Raw genomic sequence first — 11,046 nt, forward strand, 5'->3', positions numbered from 1 at the left:
TTTAAACGTACTATTTGCAGAAAAAACACTCAAAGCATTAATAGAGGTAAACTGCACCAAAATATTGTAAATATGCTCAATCAAGGACCTTTACATATCGCATAATTTTACTGTCACCCTGTTGGTTTCCATTCTGTACAAAATAAGTCTCCCATGAAGCACCTTTTTTCAATCTGATAATGCTATAAGAGACATTATGCTAGTTATTAACAGTTATAACTATATATAGAAAAAGAACAATATTGTCCAAAATCAGTACCATCCAAATGGGTGAGGATAGCCCATGTCTTACAAAGTTTGAGATTTCCAAACCTTCACTGTTATCTTGATAAAAATGTCATAATCCTCTTTTTTTCTTACATGTTCTGTTTATATTCACACTCTGTTCTCTTACCATTTCCTCCAAAATAGACTTTTCTGTGCATTTACGATGGTACATGTAGTATAAATCACAAGCTGTTTCCTATGCCGTCGTCTTTCAGAGCTGCAGAGTCAGCCTGTATGTTCACCACGCAGCTGGCATCATAGACAGGAGCCGTCAGATGAGGTCAGACGGCCACAAACGGGCCGGAGGCCACAGGAGCCACAAAAATCCAGACACTACCCGGCAACAGCAATGGCTTTTCTTGCTTTTAGGGTAGTTTGAAATGAAAAACTGGTGCTGCATTATGCTTTTCATTGGATTTAGGATTTGATCTTGTTTAAGCCATCAGTTCTCTTTTGCCTTCACTTTGTTCTTTGGATTAGAGCCCCAGGCTGCAGCAGGTTCTCATTCATGAGAAAACAGCCTTAGCATTCCTAAAAAACACGTCTAAGGTAAACAATCCATCAGAACAAAAACATCACAGCTAATGGTTTGGTCTGCAATTGGTTTTTGCTATTAAATCCAAAATGCAGAGCTGGGGATTGTCATGTCAGCGCTGCATAACATCTAGCTCTGCTTGTATCACAATCAAGAGGAAAAAGTCTGGGTTTACACAATTTTTTCTGGATTTGACAAGTAATATTTTAATAATGTTACATGCATTTCTTTTCATGCCCCCTGATAGGCGTCCTTTGATACTTTGTCTTTACCAGTCCCACAGCATAAAGATCCCACCGTCAGTAATGATGGGTTTCAGATAATCTGCTGTCTTTACTTTTCCCGGCGTACACCAATAATTTGCTCTCAACCTTTTCTGCCTTCTGAATCCTGTACACAGCTTGTGAGAAACTCCACTGTTACTTCTTTTGTCTGTCTCCATTATTGTTTGATTCTTAGACCCTTCAACCCGAGCTGTGGATCTCTTTAGCTCTTCCAGAATCATTATGTGTCATGATCTCAGCACTGATGACTGGCTTGATTGTTCATTCCATTCACCTGCCTAGTTCTGCCCAGTTTCTCACCACCATTCATCTGTGTCACCTGCTCCAGTTTCTATTTAACCAGCTTGCTTCCAGTCATCAGTGCCAGATTATTTGAGCCTTTGGTGAGAGTTTTCTACCTGTTGTGTTTTCTACCTGTTTGTGTTCTGATTGCCTGATCCTGACTAGTTTTGCCTTTGAACCTCTGAGTATGGCTGTTCTTATGCGGATCTATTTGCCTGACCTGTCTCCAGATTCCTGCTAAATTCTTCCCATTGACGACCCGGGAACTGCTTCTTGACAGTGTCCTGGATTTCCTTTCAGTATCTCTTCGGATCTCTGATCTTCTGGCTCAGACTCCTGTGAACCTCTTCAACACCAACTCTGGCATTGTCCTCTGGATTGTCCTGCCTTCCTTCTTCTACATGGATGTGATCTCCTGCCAGTTCTGCAGCCTTCAAGGCTTCAGTGTCTGGGACTCTCTAGGCAGCCTTCACCGCATCGTGTTGGCAAGCATTTGCCTGGAATCCCCCCCCCCCCCCCCCCCCCCCCCCCCTCTGGGAACAGACTGAACTATAAGAACAGGTTAGTGACCCATACGTTCAACATCTTTCCTCGCCAGATTAACGTGGTCAGTCACCTGTGGTTCCCTCCTGCAGAGGTTCCTGTCGTAGACGCCCTTGCTGCCATTTTAAATTTAAATGCTTTTTGAAAATTCTAACTGTCTGCCTTGAATACTGTGTCCTCTGTTCTGAGCATTGACATTATGGAACTCTTGGTTGCCATCCTAATTAATGCTTTCCTTAGCCTGCGTGTCAGAGGGGTGAACAACCAGAGTTTCAGCATGGATCACACTGAACGATTTTCAAATTTTCAGATAAGTTTCCAAAGACTCGCAAACCCCACAAAACAATAAAAAATAATGGCTATAAAAGGTTTGTGGGTCAGAAAATTATTACTTATTTCATATTTTGATTTATGCTATTTACTTACAGATTTTTTTTTAGTCTGTTTCACCTGCAAGGCCACAAAATGTCTGATTGAGGCATGCTTGAGACAAGAAATAATTAACCAACGTGTCTATCAATTTAATTCAGTTTATTTATATAGCACCAATTTACAACAAATTACATCTCAAAGGCACTTTACAGATACAGTTCACCAGATCATACAGTCAAATTGATTCAAAGTTTTCTATCTAAGGAAAACCAGTTGATTGCATCGACTCATTGACTTGAAGGCAATCCCTCACACCAAGCATGCTTGTAGCGACAGTGGAGAGGAAAAACTCCCTCTTAACAGTAAGAAACCTCCAACAGAACCAGGTTTGGTGTGGGCAGCCATCTGCTGAGGCCAACTGGGGTTCAAGGAGACAGAAGCAGACATACAGAAAGAAGCAGCGATACAACAGTCAGCTGTCAACCAGCTCCACAGGTGGCTCCATCCAGGAAACACTAGCCAGGCAGACGAGCTCTGAGCTAGCCCCCACATCAGAGGATGACGAGAGAACATCCAGCCAGTCACAATTAGAGAAACAGGACTACACTGAAAAATAGGCAGAGCTTAAACATCTATAAACAAAGGCACTGATGGCAGCACAGCCTGATACTACTCTACAATTTGTTTTGACTCTGACTACTTTCCGTTGTTCTAAGTAAGGGAGACAAACTCCGTCTAGTCAGAACAGGGCTGAAGTTTAGCCGCTGAACATCATACATATTAGGGTTGTATGTTGTCTTGTTCTCTTTTTTACTTTGCAAGGTAAAATAAAGTGCTGACTGAGTAAATCCATCGATCTCAGTTTATTGAGCTGGACTGTATAGTTGTAAAACTTTTTTCACAGTAGGGTTTAGTCCAATGCTGCGTGGTGTATAGACAAATGGCAAGAATGCCACTCCATCAAGGAACAAAATTCATTCATGAACATTCTGATGTCAGATGGGAAATCTAGCAAAACGTCTCGAGATTAAACTTGAGTTCAGAGTAAATAAACTAACCAAAAAGGAAGAAGCAATTGCAATTTAAAGGATGGGTGACAATCCTACATGTTGAATCTCAGCGATTTGAGGTCAGAGAAGTCCCCATGTCCCTCTGAGCAGACTTGATAACTCCCAACACCGGAGACATATTCAATAAGTTTCTCTTTAGAGCCATTGGGATAATTGCAGCATACTTAAGACTGTTGGATGGCAAAGATCAGGTCAAAAATCACTGCCATTTGAACCAGACATTTTAAGGGCTTACCGTTTTATCTATCTGCTAATTAGATCACCATGAAATTGGTCAAACCTGGTTTTATTAAAACACATCAGAGTAAAGGGTGGAGAGAAGCGTTAGCCCCACTTTTCAGATTTTTATTTGCATTATGTTTAGAAAATAATAATGTGCTTGTCGTAAAGTTACAACAGAATATAGCAAAGGGATTGTTTTCATGTAAAAAATGCTGAAAAGGTTTTGACAAGAAGTGTAGATGCCCCGGTGGACAAAACGTTTAATTTTTGCAGTCAGAGCAGATTTAATATTTTCATGTATTGAATCTTTTTTACTCTGTTTTTAAAGAATATAGACATTCCCATCCTGAGGGACAGTTTGTCCATGGCCCAGTGAGGGTTTCAGAAGGGGCTCCATACAATAGGATCTCTCTTTGCACATGGGAATATTTACCAAGGCAAGACAGATGAAAAGACTTCCCTCCTCTCTCGCTACCCCTGTCCTCTCTGTGTCTGTTTCCCTACTCCCAGTCTGGATTGATTTAACTATCATGTGTCTTTGAGTTGTGTTGAAACTGAACTTGGAGCCTTGGAGGCTCTAAAGGACGTCTTCATGTTTGATTCAGTGTTTTGCTGCAGTTTTACATTTTTTAACTGGAGGGTAAAACCAAGGGTAAAGGATGACAGTTTTTTCTGAGGCATTAAAGCTAAACAGTCTAATACAGTTTGTCAGTTGTTTTTTTCCTGCTGAATCAAGTTTGAAAGATACCTCCAGGTTTTTATTTAATCTATTAAATGTCCATTTGCATCACACATCAGGAGACTGAGACTCACCAAAAGCAGCTCGTAAGCACATAATATTTGTGGTTACCAATCAGATATCATTGCAGTCTTTTAGAAATTTGTCCTTCAAAACAGCTATTTTAAAATTGTTGACTTGACTTGAGTTTTCTTTGGACTTAAGCTGGTTTTTCATTGATCATCTTTCCTGTCCTATTGCCCCACCATGACGTCTTACACTATCAGTGTTGCCTTTAAGAATATTTGAAAAGGCTGGCCTTCAATGTTGAAGAGGAAGCCACATATGCAACAGAGTACTCTCTGACTTGATGGGAATTATGCTGAAACACAATGAACCTATAGATGCGTAGTTTGATGTTCATAACATCGTGCTGCTGCCTGTCTGTCATCAGATAGAAACATAAGGGAATCAAGATACCATCCGTGTCTGTATCTCTCTGATCAACACCTAAGCCTGGAGTTTGAACCTCTTCAAGAAGTTCAGTTTTTTTGCTCTTTCACTACAACCTTTGTACCTGCTGACCATTTTGCTCCTCTCAGATGGTTTGGGGAACGTTTTGGTTTAATTCCCCTTCAATAACCATTGATCAACATAAAGTAGTGCATACAAGTGAAGTGAAAGATGCTGGATATTCATAGTTCTATTATATTTGTAAAAATCTGAATGAAATCTTTCACTTTGTACTTCCTTTCTTAGTTTCGAGGAAAAATGAAATTAATTTCCCAGCTTTTTACTCTAGAGCTTCTTGTTACCAGTAAACGAACTGTTAATATACTCTGAAACGTCTTGTCAGATGAAGTTTGGTTGCCGTTTAAGACCTTTTTGTAACCCCTCTGCAGCACCAAACAATTACCCTCAACATTTACCACTCCCTTCTCCTTCTGCACATTACAGCACCCTGCTGGCATGATAAGAAGGCCTGCAGGGAGACGTGGTGAAAACAGAGAAGTCATCCAGTTCTTCAGAACAACTGCTTAATCAGAAACAGAGAGACAGCAGCTTTGAATCGTCCCAACACGCATTCATCTGCGCTGGCATGTTTGGCGACACTAATGAAGAGCGCTTAATGTGAAAAACATGTTGGAGAGAAATCCATCAATCAAAGGCAAACTCATAATCAGCACAACTGAGTTTCTGTGATACTTTTTTGACCTAATTGCATCAGACTGGAGGTTTTCAGATGCCTAACTGTCTCTTTGAGCTCTTTTAACGACCAAAGCAGCCTAATTTCCACCTCATGTAGATCTCATTCCTGCAGTAGGACAAAGAGTGTGCAGCAATGCTTTTATTAGCCACACAGGACAACAGTGGGGTCAGCCCAGCAGAACAAGCCTCCGGCCTCTCCTCAAAGCAGATCGACTTATTAATACCCCTCATGGGCTTCCTTCTAAATCCCATCATTGCTTTTGTCCGGATCTTGCTCAACAGCTTTTCCGGTGGCTGAGAAAAGAGGGACTTTGGAGGCAGAAAGGAGTCCTGGATTCAACCTCCCAGAGCGGGAATCCTGGATTAGATAAAAAAAGAGCAAACACAGTGGAGCGTAGCAAGGAACAAGGATTGAAAGCATTGAAACTTTTAAGACTCCAAACAATAGAAATTAATTAGAACTCTCTCAGGGGAGCATTGCTTTTCTGATTAGAAAGGAGGGGGATTAGTGCTTAAGCACATGATATACCGTTTTTGTATTGGTGGGGTCTCCTAAACCAAGACCTCTGTGTCTTTGGAAACATTGACATAGACCTCCCAGAAAAAAACAATATCCCAGTATGATATGGCAAAAAATGTGCTAAGCAGCAGAAACATACTCCTAAGACCTAATAAGTACCTTAATCGGTGGAGTCCAAAGAGCATCCTGTCAGACACCTGACACTATAATGTATAAAATAAAACAAAATTTAAAAAAAGAAGCTATTTGGTTAGGGGAACAGATAAAAAAGAAGAAACGTGAAACAATATTAAAAAAATGTTAAATTATCATAAAAGACAGGATATGTCACTCTGACACACCGTCAGGTGATTCGCCACTTTGTTTCAACGATGCTCTGAATCATTGGAATGAAGAGCATCTCCATCCTCGCCTTAGCACATAGCGGAGAGGCTGGTGCTGCTTCAGCATGCAGCGCAGCTTCATCACGCTATTTAAATAAAAACTTAGTTCAGTTAGCATACCTGGACTAACCATAGGGAGAAAAGTGAGGCCAATTAGGCCAGTAGCATGTGAGGCAGTTAATGGAAGAACAATGTTAGGATATGGTTACTATTCTAAGGTAGTGATGGTGATGAGTATTTGGAAGAAGGTACTAAACCATATCTATAGTAGAGCAACATCATGGACAAAATGACATGAACAGCATTAAACACTACCATCTGACATAAATAGCTCTGAGCTGTGATACTGGCTTTCTTGGCACTACAGCATTATTCTATTTAGTGATTCTGTTGTTGGATTTTTCTGTCTGTTGCTGACTTGAAGTCACATATCCCAGCTCAAACATAAAAGTTTGTGCATTCCAACCTTGTTTTTACTGTAGGTTGGGGTTCATTACTTTTCACCTATATGATGATTTGCAATTATGATATGACTATGTATAGCTCTAACCATGGCACTACTTATTATGTAAAATCTTTATTATCTCAGTACTATCACAATTACAGCAGTAAATTTACTGTATATTCCACCCTTAAAAAATTAGAGTAGGTCCTATAGATCAGTTTTTCCCAACCTTTTTTGACTTTGGGCAATTCTTCACCCTCTCAGTCAAAAGTATTGATGACTGTCCAAAAGAGGAACATACAATAACTAAAATAAAGATCATTTCACTTAATCTTTTAATCAAAAAAAACAAAACAAATAGCATTATACGTTGCCTGGAAGTTAGTAAGGAATCGAAATGCAAAATAAAATCCTATTATAAACCTGTATTTATAAAACTGGAGCTTCTCTGAGTAAATCAGTTATAATCACATTTATACTCGATGAATTGAGAAATAATTACAGAATAAAAATTATAGTCAGACTGAAAGACAGAATTAGTTTTACTTTGTTTTCATCAAAACACCCGAGCTGCTTTGATGAGCTCTGATAGCTCAGTTTTAAAAACAGGCTGTTCTCTACATCCAGTCTGTTCCCCTGCTTGGTTTGGGTGTGGATCACAGCTCAAAATGAACTGAAACATATAAGAAAAACTTACTTTTTGGTTGATAAAAGCTTGTATAATTTTTCAGCAGGGTCCTCAGAAAGCAAAACAGATCCCAGCCCTATTTTATTTTACTACCTAAGAAATCAGTCATGCCACCCTGGCTTGGTTACATGACTACTGGCCTGAAAAAATCTCCCAGCCCTGTTAGTCACTGTCTGTATTTAAAACAGAACCAGATAAAATGCATTCTGTATTCCAGACCTGATCAATTTAGGTTTCTGCTCTAGCATCCCGCCACTCCGTGCATTACTTCCCTTGGAAAGCTTTGATCCAGAATGAACAGTGCCACCCTCTAGTAGATGGGGGTGACATTATAACACTGAAATAAATTCCTTGTAAAGTGATCAATATCAATTAATTGGATGGATCTAATTTTAACCTAAGAAACTGGAAAACAACAGTTAATCACAAATTGTTTATTTTATTTAATCCCTGATGCAGATTTTTCATATAACTTCTGGTGTGTTTATAATATTCATGATAACACTGAATTGGACTGATGTACTGTTTTTGCACAAATTAATGTTTATAATCGCAACCATACCAAACAGGACAATTATCATGTATATCGCACCATACATATTTAATGCACTGAACCATATCAATGCGTTTTTGCACCATGTTTTTTCTCCCACACTGTGTAAATTTGATCACTTTTGCACTTTATGGAATGGAAATGTTCTGAAAGCTGTACAAAATTTAATTTTATTTTGTATACCGTCTGTGTATACAAAATGACAAAAAAAGTTGTCTAAGTCTAAGTCATCAAAAGTATTTAGTTTAAATATTTCTAAAGTGTATGTCACTGAAAAGTGTTTCCGCTCGTACTATCATGCATTTACTACACCTCCACAAGATAACTGTTTTTTACCTTCATGGAGGAAAATTAACAAAGGCAACAGATTTTAAGTTGGATCAAATGAGAAAATAAATAAAGTAAAATGAAGGAAATGCAGCAATGGACAAGGCAGAACAAAGACACATTCTTAAATACTATTAAAACTAGCCTTTTATTTATACTGATTTTACATTGCTTTTGTTTGATGCAAACTCCGAAAACTATAAAATAGGTCTGACTTTATAGAGGAAGCCGACCCACATGACAAATATTGGTTATCCACCATCTTTGGGGATAACAGATATTTACTAGTATTATATATTTCTCTACACTTTAAACACTATAATAAAAATAATAAAAATGACCTCAGTACTGACATTGCTTCTTTACGTTAGCTGAACAGCTACAATTATGTGCTGCATTGCTTGAATGCTATCACTGTGTCACATGACTAAACAAAGGTCATATGAGCAATTTCTTGGTCAACAATAAGGAAATATACTTTGGAAGTTAAAATTATCCAAGTTTCAGTCATCAGACTGATGAGGTTACAAACACATTACCAACATTAACTAAAAACAATGTCAGTATTTATAGTTGGGCTCCCTAATCTTCATAAACAATAATAAACCAAGTCATCTTTGCAGGAAGTGTTTTTAGTGTTAAAAATGGTTCAGAATGTACCACACATTACAGTCAGGCCAATAATAGACCCCAGAAGATGTCACCAAGACCCTGTAGGCATCAGTGAAAACACTATAAGATGTCAAATTTAAAAAATGGTGTGAGTGCCAGATGTGATTAACATTTTGACCAAGGAGTTGCAGAATGGCCTGAGGGTCAAAAGATCAGACACAAAAGTTAAAAAGTCTACTTGAAGCTCAAAGGCAGGTTCTCTATTAAAAACACACTCAGTGGATGCTGAAGAGGAAAAAACTGTGAAGCCACCTTTGACCTGCAGGCTGAGTATCTACAGTGAAAAAGGTGTTTAATCTGAAGGCCACAGAGAATAATGTTGGAAACTAAGAGCAGGATGTGATCTGAAAAAACAATGCCTTGTCCGGTTCCAACTCGTTTGTTTCTGCAGACCTACTTCTACGCATGAAATTTGAAGAAACTACATGTAGACATTTTAATAAATCTCAACTGCGTTTAATCACCTCTTAGATGGTTTAAGTAGTTTATCATTTTTTTTATTTAATATGATTGTTGTTTTTTCTTTCTTTTATAAATCTAATCTGTATGCCTATAGCTTTCTATTCTTCACTCTTTAACCTCCCTTCATAGATAAAGGAAATGAATTTACACCTGACGATTTTTAAATTATCTCTTTTTGCATATGTTAAATTTGGACACAAGCTCTTAGAATAAACATTGAAAAAATTAAACAATTAAAACTTGAACAATAAAAAGTGCCAAACCTAACAGATGTATAAGTAAGTCAATTAGTAATTAAAGGGATCAATAATACATGTTAATTGTAGAAATATAATCAAGCATATTAGATTTATGCCTCAATAAATATGCTATTTTTTGTGCACCACTTTAATAATATTGTGATATTACTCCCTATTATATTTCCTTTAGCCAAACCTCTTTCCCTTATAAATATGAAATGCCGTTCAGAGCAGAGAGAGGGGAGGAGGAGCTGCCTTCCCATTTACAGAACACCATTATAAAAGAAGCTTTCTGAATGCATCTTATTACTGCTTACAAGTCACTAAAATAATTTGATTGCACAGAAGAAATTAATTGCAGTTCTACTTCCCAACAGGTACGTTTGCAGGTTTCTGGAGTATATCACAGGCAAAGGCTTATTCAGTCAAGTAGCCACAACTTTGCATCAGCAGCAACAGTTTAGCTAGCATTCTCATTGTCTACTTTACTGTACATCTGTAAAAAACAGCAATAAAGATGCACTATGAACAGGTTTCCACATCTATAGACAGAACCACTTGACTTTTAGCAGAAGCCTTTCTTAACACTGATGGTTTATATGATAATCATGCATGGAGTAAAAGGCAAAGATGCACAGTATTAAACATCACACTCAGTTAGTGGCCCTCACCCTATATATTATAAAATGTTTCGAATACCTTCCTGAACCCCACCAAGTAGATTTGCATTATAAATGATTCTATAATGTGGCCATTTGCATGATAGTTTGCATCGTATTGGATTTTAACACCTTAATATGTGTTTATTTCTACTTCTGGATCTGAGGAACAAATTAATAGATGTTAGCAAGCAAATGAAAACAAAGACTTTGAACTTCAGTAATTATTTTCATGTTGCTGCCTCTCTATGATAGAAGTACAAAAAAAATCTAAAAACCATCAGTTTTTTTTTTTTATCAATCATGACCTTACATACGGAATATGTAATTTGGGCCACTGAAAGAAAAAAAAAGTTAACTGATTTTTAAATTTTTTTTCAGTTTAATATGGGAAAAAAGTCAGAATTCTGACTTTAATCTCAGAATTCTGACTTTTTTCTCAAAACCTACAGTATTTTATTTAGAATAGAATTTTATTTTTATTTAAGATATTTGAAAATGCAATTTTAACTTAAACCATCAAGTGAGCACTGGATGAAAAATGTGAAGCTAGGTGATTTTTTTTTTTTTTTTTTGCATTTGTATTGCTCTTAGTA

This window comes from Cyprinodon tularosa, unplaced genomic scaffold, assembly GCF_016077235.1.
Source record: "Cyprinodon tularosa strain WSP-4 unplaced genomic scaffold, ASM1607723v1 ctg29, whole genome shotgun sequence".
In the NCBI taxonomy this organism is placed as follows: Eukaryota; Metazoa; Chordata; class Actinopteri; order Cyprinodontiformes; family Cyprinodontidae; genus Cyprinodon; species Cyprinodon tularosa.